Source organism: Microtus pennsylvanicus, chromosome 2 (assembly GCF_037038515.1).
Source record: "Microtus pennsylvanicus isolate mMicPen1 chromosome 2, mMicPen1.hap1, whole genome shotgun sequence".
In the NCBI taxonomy this organism is placed as follows: domain Eukaryota; kingdom Metazoa; phylum Chordata; class Mammalia; order Rodentia; family Cricetidae; genus Microtus; species Microtus pennsylvanicus.
This window is the reverse complement of record NC_134580.1, coordinates 139326635-139335682: the sequence shown is the minus strand read 5'-3', so window position 1 is coordinate 139335682 and position 9048 is coordinate 139326635.

Below are 9048 nucleotides of genomic sequence, written 5' to 3'. Positions count from 1 at the left end.
GGGTGGGCCAGGGAATCGTGAGAGCCTTGAGACAGATGAAGAGCGAGCAGGATGGGAAGTATATACATGAGGTAAATGAGTCTCAGGGCAGCACAGAGATGAATGGAAATGGGTTAATTTCATTTTTAAGAGCCAGCTAAATACAAGCCTAAGCTATTGGCCAAACATTTATAATTAATATTAAGTCTCTCTGGTTACATGGGAGCAGCTACCAGGATACAGAGAAACTGCCTACATGTGTGTCCTGTGGAGGATGCACACACATACAGGACACAGAGAAACTGCCTACACATGTGTCCTGTGGAGGATGCACACACATACAGGACACAGAAACTGTCTACACGTATGTCCTGTGGAGGTTGCACACACATACAGGACACAGAGAAACTGCCTACACGTGTGTTTTGTGGAGGATGCACACACATACAGGACACAGAGAAACTGCCTAACGTGTGTCCTGTGGAGGATGCACACACATACAGGACACAGAAACTGCCTACATGTGTGTCCTGTGGAGGATGCACACACATACAGGACACAGAGAAACTGCCTACACGTGTGTCCTGTGGAGGTTGCACACACATACAGGACACAGAGAAACTGCCTACATGTGTGTCCTGTGGAGGATGCACACACATACAGGACACAGAAACTGCCTACATGTGTGTCCTGTGGAGGATGCACACACATACAGGACACAGAGCAACTGCCTACACGTGTGTCCTGTGGAGGATGCACACACATACAGGACACAGAGCAACTGCCTACACGTGTGTCCTGTGGAGGATGCACACACATACAGGACACAGAGCAACTGCCTACACGTGTGTCCTGTGGAGGATGCACACACATACAGGACACAGAGCAACTGCCTACATGTGTGTCCTGTGGAGGATGCACACACATACAGGACACAGAAACTGCCTACACGTGTGTCCTGTGGAGGTTGCACACACATACAGGACACAGAGCAACTGCCTACATGTGTGTCCTGTGGAGGATGCACACACATACAGGACATAGAGAAACTGCCTACACATGTGTCCTGTGGAGGATGCACACACATACAGGACACAGAAACTGCCTACACGTGTGTCCTGTGGAGGATGCACACACATACAGGACACAGAGCAACTGCCTACACGTGGGTCCTGTGGAGGATGCACACACATACAGGACACAGAAACTGCCTACACGTGTGTCCTGTGGAGGATGCACACACATACAGGACACAGAAACTGCCTACACGTGTGTCCTGTGGAGGATGCACACACATACAGGACACAGAGAAACTGCCTACATGTGTGTCCTGTGGAGGATGCACACACATACAGGACACAGAGAAACTGCCTACACGTGTGTCCTGTGGAGGATGCACACACATACAGGACACAGAAACTGCCTACACGTGTGTCCTGTGGAGGATGCACACACATACAGGACACAGAGAAACTGCCTACATGTGTGTCCTGTGGAGGATGCACACACATACAGGACACAGAAACTGCCTACACGTGTGTCCTATGGAGGATGCACACACATACAGGACACAGAAACTGCCTACACGTGTGTCCTGTGGAGGATGCACACACATACAGGACACAGAGAAACTGCCTACACGTGTGTTCTGTGGAGGATGCACACACATACAGGACACAGAAACTGCCTACACGTGTGTCATGTGAAGGTTGCACACACATACAGGACACAGAGAAACTGCCTACACGTGAAGGTTGCACACACATACAGGACACAGAGAAACTGCCTACACGTGTGTCCTGTGGAGGTTGCACACACATACAGGACACAGAGAAACTGCCTACACGTGTGTCCTGTGGAGGTTGCACACACATACAGGACACAGAGAAACTGCCTACACGTGTGTCATGTGGAGGATGCACATATATATTAGTTAATAGTAAAAATAACCCTCAGGTGAATCATTGTGCAGAAAACATGATGCTTCTCATCAAAGTCCAAATAGCTCACTTAGCTTAGGGATTAAAAAATGAGACTCTGTCAACTGTTAAGTCTGTACGATGACTAGAAGTGGGAAAGAGGAAACTGGCTTTGTCTTGGCACAGTTTCTGTTTCCCTGATGTCATCTGCGTGGTCTTGTCTTGGCACAGTTTCTGCTTCCCTGATGTCATCTGCGTGGTCATAAGGCCCTGCTGTAGTTGTCACATTCACAGGGACCCTTTCACCACGGTCTCCAGAGAGTGGAACTTCAATTTGAGGTCCATTGACACCTGGGCTTGGCATCACTGTGCTGCCCAGTGGGAAGGAAGGCACCAAGAGGAACCTGGTGGACCTTACATCCCATACAACGCAGGAACCCACTCAAGTGTGAAACATTTGGACCCGTTAATTATCACAACAGCATGGAACAGTTGTTAGAAATGGAAAAACTGTGTCTACGAGGTTAAACAACTTGTCCAGATCTACAGTTAGCCAGGGGCAGGTGGGATTTGAACCCACGTAGCGAGCTTCTGGGGTCCACTCATGATCGCAGTGTCTATCAAAGAGGGTGATGTTGTCCATAGTTCCTTCACTGGGGGATGCTCAACCCTCACAGTTCCCTCTGAAGCAGTAGCTGGGCTCTCAAATCTCTCTAGAGATCAAAGCTATATTTTGTTTCTGAGCCCCTTGGGTATGTTTCTGGTTCTTAGAACTCGTTACCTTTCCTGTGGCATCCAGTCTCATCTGATGGAGCTGCTCATTCAACACAGTAGCTGCCAGCCACTGTGGCTCTTTGCATTTTAAAATGCAAATTGAGTTGCAAAAACCTTCCTAAGTGCACAATGGCTACATGTAGCTACAGGTAGCTAGTGGCTCCCAAACAGGATGGTGTGTGTGGACACAATATGTCCACTATGTTAGAGTGGAGGTCTACACATCTGCATTCGGACTTCTGCCTCCATTAGCTCTTGCCTTGCTTTCCCACAGCCTGTGGAGGAAAAGGCAGGAGGTTGGCAGTGGACACTCCAGTGATACTCGCAACACAAGTACCGTCCTCTGGGTGAGATAGCTCCAGAAGTATTATCTGTTGCTATTTAACAGTCTCCTTAGACTCAGGGGCTTAGGGTAACAAATGTCCCATAGTTTCTGTGAGTCAGAAACTCAGGAGCAGCCGAGGTGGATGTTTCAGGGGTGGGGTGGGGGCGTGTCTCAGAAAGCCGCAATCCAGATATGTATGGGCTATGTTGTAGTCATCTGTAAACCTGGTTGGGCGGGAGGATCCGTTTCCAACAGGGTGCATTCACATGCCTGGAAACTTGGCTCTAGCTGTTGGCAAGAGGCCTCCCTTGCTCACTTCATGGATTAACGTACAAATGCGTGCCCTCACGACAGCAGCAGGCGGCCCAGAGTCAGTGATCCAAGAGAGCCAGGTAGAAGCTATGACGCCTTTTATGTCCTGGCTTTGGAAGTCACACAGTCTCTTTTCACAGCGGCCCCTTAGTCATGGATACGGGTCAGTCAACTCCACCAAAGCAGGAATGGCGGGAGAGGCCGGCCTCCCTGGAAGCTGTCTTAGTCTACTTCCACAACTGACAGGATGCCTGAGCCAGGCGCAGGGAGCCAGGCTTTATTTTAACTGGAGATTCTGTCCTTACCTGGCCCGTAAAGGGACAAATGGGGGCATGCTGGAGCCAAGTTGCTCGTCTAGTGGTGTCCAGTATGCAGAGAGAGACAAGGGGTCAGGGACAAGCACAGCTTTGCAGGGCACACCGCAGTGACCTATTTCCTCAAACTAGGCCCCACCTCTGTGGTTTACCACTTCCCAATAATGCTATCTTTAAAAAGCCATTAAGGGGTTAATACTCTGATGAGGTCAGAGGCCTCAGGATTCATTCACTTCCCCAAAACTGTTGGCAATCAAGCCTTTAAAACCTAAACCTTGGGGCTGGAGAGATGATCCAGAAGTTAAGAGCATTGACTGCCCTTTAAGAGGTCCTGAGTTCAATTCCCAGCAACTACATGGTGGTCCACAATCATCTATAATGAAGTCTGATGCCCTCTTCTGGTGTGCAGGCATACACACAGACAGAATACTGTAAACATACTAAATAAAATCTTTAAAAAAAAAAAAAGAGCAAAACCTAGGCCTTAGCCTGGCCATGGTGGCACACACCTTTAATCCTGGCACCGGGAGGCCAAGGCAGGAGGATCTCTGCGACTTTGAAGCCAGCTTGGTTTACAGAGTGAGTTCCAGGACAGCCAGGGCTGTTATACACAGAAACCCTGTCTCAAAAAACCAAGGGTTGCAAGGGGGTGGGGGTGGGGTGGGAGGGAGACACCCAACAAAATACTAAAACCAAAACCAAACAAAACCTAAGTCTTAGGGAAGTGGGCACTTCATGTCCAAACCAAAATAAAAACCATCTTTCAGGTTGGTAACCACACCCTTCGTTACCTCCCAGTCCTACACTGGGGCTAATTTGTCTGGTAAGCTTACACTGACTGGTGTATTATTTCTGAGAACTGAACAAGGGGTATAGAATTGTACTATTCTTAACTTACAGTCTGCCAGTTTCCAGAAACTCTTGGAGCAGTGGCCCCTCCACTGGAAATTTCTTTCACAAGGCATGGAAAAGCTTACATGTCAGACAGATATTCCTGTGTCCGTATTTGCTATGAAGCTTTGGGGAATAGGCAGAACTCCCAAGATGACCCCACGAGTTCTTCCCTCCTCCATGACATATGCACACTTGATGAATCCCTTCTCCCTCGCTTTTAAATGTTTATTATCTTATAATTAAACTTTTTAAAAATCTCATGTGCATTGGTGTTTTGCCTACATAGATGGTGTATCTGTGTGAGGGTGCAGGTCCTGTGGAACTGGAGTTATAGACACTGGAACTGCCACATGGGTGCTGGGAATTGAACCCCGGTCTTTTGGAAGAGCAGCCAGTGCTCTTAACCACCGAGCTATCTCTCCAGTTCCGTATTTTATTATTTCGAGTTATGGGTATGTGTGTGGGACCTTGTGTTTGTATTACATGTGAATGCTAGTCCCCTCGAGGTTCTCAGACATCTTATCCTCCAGGACTGGAGTTACAGGCAGTCGGGAGCTATCTGAAGTGGGTACTGGGAATGGAGCCTGGGTCCTCTGACAGAGCGGCTGGTGATCTTAACCATTGAGCCATCTTTCCAGGTCCCTAATTCTCTTTCCTTGATGTGCGTTGGACCTGTAAATTATGTAGGGTGCCCCTGGGTTTATAACAGGTTACATTAGATAGCACAGGTAGAAGGATTTTGCTGATGTATTAATGTCCCCAATTAGTTGACTCATGAGTTAGCAAGAGAGATTATCCTAGGTGAGGCTGACTTAGCTGGTCTTAACAAAGCAAGGTACCATGCGCTTGACAGCTTCGAGAAATTAATTTTGCCAATAGTCACGTGAGCATAGTCACACGAGCATAGAACAGGACTTTTGCATCAAAGAGACCTTGATTACAGCCATAGGAGACCCTGAGCAAGCCAGTTAAGCTGGGCAGCTGCTCTTGGACTCCATGGAAACGCCAAACAATGTATAGGTATTGTCGTAACCTGATACTTTTGTGGTTATTTGTTATGCAACAGAAAACTGGTCCAGAGCTGTCTCTTACCTCCCGTGGCCTAATGATTGCCTCATCTTGCAAATAGGATAATAGTCTCCCCTTTGAAAGGTGCTTATGTTGGCCAAGCATGGTGGCTCATCCCTCTAATCCCAGCACTGGAGAAGCAGAGGTGTGGGGGTCTCTTTGGGTTCCAGGTCAGCCAGGGCTATTGTGAGAACTTGCTTCTCTACCCTCCCACCCCCAAAACAAAACAAGAACAGCGGCAGCAGGTAGCCCACAGGAAGTGGTCGCTGTGGGTCAGATCCCAGAAAAAAGCCTTCACCTACAGTGTTTTATGAAACAGAGGCTGCCAATTCCCATCTACAGAATCAGAAACTAGGGCTTGGAGATCTTAAATAACTTGAGCCTGCTAAGCGCACCCAGCTGACGCACGTGGCTTTGACTCCAGGATTGCCACCTACTGGATCCAGCTACAACTGGAGCTGCTTTTCTTCACCTTAAGACACCTCTGAAAATACCTGTGGATGGTAGTGTGAAGAGACTATAAATACAGGTACAGAGTAAATACACACAATGTACGTGTGCCCAGGCATGACTGTGGGCAGCATACCCCGTCAGACTAACAGCCAAGATCGGAGAGAAGTGGCTGGCGGATGAATCCGGTGGAGATGGGCTTTGCCTTAGTACCCCACACTCCCTATATTCTGACAGGGTATCAGTTAGCTCAGCCTGGCCTTGAACTCACTATGTACCTAGACGCTGACCCTGAATTTCTTTTGTTTGTGGGTTTTTGTTGTTGTTGTTGTTTGTTTGTTTTTTGAGACAGGATTTTGTTGTGTAGTACTGGCTGTCCTGGAGCTTGCTCTGTAGACCAGGCTGGCCTCCAACTCACAGAGATCCTCCTGCCTCTGCCTCCTGAGTGGTGCTGGGATTAAAAGTGTGCGCCACCCCACTCACCACCTTGAATTTCCTAAACCTCTGATTCTAACCCCTGATTCTGACTCAGCCTCTTGAGTGCTAAAATTGCAGGCACATGCCAGCACGCCTGCTTTATGTGCTTTTGTGCAGGCTGGGCAAGAACTGTACCAACTGAGCTACAGTCCCGGTTCCCTCCCCCACTGCTGGCTAAAATGCTCTTTAGCTGGGGTTTATTCATGAAGAACTTAGCCACAAGGTTCTGCCTTCCACAGAATTTTGTTCGCACTCCTACCCCACAACCCCCACTCACCGCAAGCAGCCAGCTGCAGCAGGTGTTTGCCACTTTACCCACTAAAAGTGTTACTGTGTTACCACTACCCTTACTTCGGCCCTTTGGGGGGGGGTCTGGAACAGAGCCAAACTTGACTAGGAGAGAGAGAAGAAGGAGAGAGATGGAGGAGAGGGAGAGAGGGAGAGAGGAAGAGAGGGAGAGAAGGAGAGAGGAAGGGAGGGAGGGAGGGAGGGAGGGAGGGAGGGAGGGAGGGAGGAGAGAGAGAGAGAGAGAGAGAGAGAGAGAGAGAGAGAGAGAGAGAGAGAGAGAGGACGGAAGAGTAGAGTATATATAGGACTCGTCCTAGACAAAATCTGTAGATACTATGGTGCTGGTTTTACTTCCCCATTCATTTCTCCCTTGACATCTTCATGGTCTATGATCTCAGACATCCACATCCTCCCCAGGGAGGGAAATGTCTGAAAATTGCACCATGCTGTTGTTCTAAGTAATTTCTCTTTGCAGAAAACCTAATTCAACAGAAACAAAAGCCAGAGAAGTAGCCCAAGGTCAGTCTTTAAATGGGGAGACTTTTTCCTGAGCGGCAGAACTTCAGAACTGTGAGAGACGGGGAACTGGAGTTTGGGGACCAGATGTCTGTCTTGTCCTCCCACTTGGTTCTACCTCCAACACACACATTCCATCTGTAGCCTAGTGTGGTATGACGGCTAAGAGACTCTTGGAACCCCATGCTTTGTGTTAGGAGTGCAGGCCAGGCTGTGAGTTTAGCCTCCTCTCTTGTAGCCTCAGTTTACCCTTTTTCAAGATGGGGAGAGAATGAGTACTAGGGTAGTTCAACTTTTGACTTTTTTTTTGGAGTCATACGGGAGGTTTGTCAACAGTACAGATGCCCAGTCCCCTCTCCACAGAGATTTCAATCTAATTGATCTGTGGGGTGGCCTGGAAGGATCTGTCTGCTTGTTTGTCTGTTTCTCTGAGACAGGGTTGCTCTATGTAGTCTTGACTGTCTTGGAACTCACTATGAAGAACTCACAGAGATTTGCTTGCCTCTGCCTCCAAGTGCTGGTACTAAATGCATTTGCTACTACATCCACTAAGGACAGCTAATTTTTACAACTAAGCTGAGTCTAGTGAAGTAAGCGGACCCATGAGTGGACTTTAGAGACTTCATAAATTTCTTGGAGATATGTAGAACTGACTGTGTAACCTGCAGGGAGCTCCAAAGACATGAAAAAGATTTTCTTGAAAGATTCTGATCACCTTTTCACAGAATACTGTTTGTGAGGGGAACAGTGCCACCTGGTGGTTTTCTTTGCACTTGCAAGCCATTATCTGGCAATGCAATACAGTTCCTTTTAACATGGAGCCCCAATTTATTGTGCAAGGCATTGCGCTACAGAGAGATAAACAAATAAATGACCCCATTTCCATATGGACCCACAGACAGCGAGGACAACCCAATACAGGGTTGGTAGAATACCAACTTGGTAGAATACCAACTTGGTAGAATAACAAGATGAAAACCTGTGGCTAGGGCTGGTTTCAGGAGTGTGTGAAGCCCTTAGAAGAACTCTGGCTGGCCCTGCGTTAATCATCTCCTGTCATAAAATTACTAATAAGATTTTAATTTAGGGGGCTCATGGATTTTCATTTTACACTGGAAAGTTGAGAATTCCTATGGCATTTTCCTGGATCGGGATGGCTGAGCAATGGAGAGAGAGGGAAGGGGAGGGGGGCTTTGCTGCAGAAGAAGTGATAGGATCCCTAAGCCTTGATGACGGGATTGCCTGCTGGAGAAGGAGACAGAAGACCCAGTGCTGTGAGGACGACGGGCAGGAAAAGCTTTCACATCAGAAGACGCAGACTCCAGTCAAGGAGTAAATCCACCATCTGTCCCCGCAGCTGGAACTCAAGACCTTGGAGCTGGAGCTCCGAGTTAAGTCTTTTATGTGGGACCATTGGTTATAAGGTAGACAACAGAGCTGCAGCCTGGGCTTGGGCTCAGACCGGCCTTGGGGCACTGCAGAGAAAGCTAAGCGGACAACTGAATGGCCCGTGAGCCCAGCTCCCTTCTTGGTATACTCTGGACTCTCCTTTGCCTCCTCCTTGTCTCAGCATCACCATGGGATGATGATACAAAGTCTTTGAGGCAGGTACTCACACTGGGCATATAGCTCATCAAAAATGTACCTGCATTTCTTAGCCAAGATTCACTGTCAGGGTCACGTGGGCTTTGAGTAAGCTTCCTCCTTATCTTTCATGGTGTATTTGAGCTTG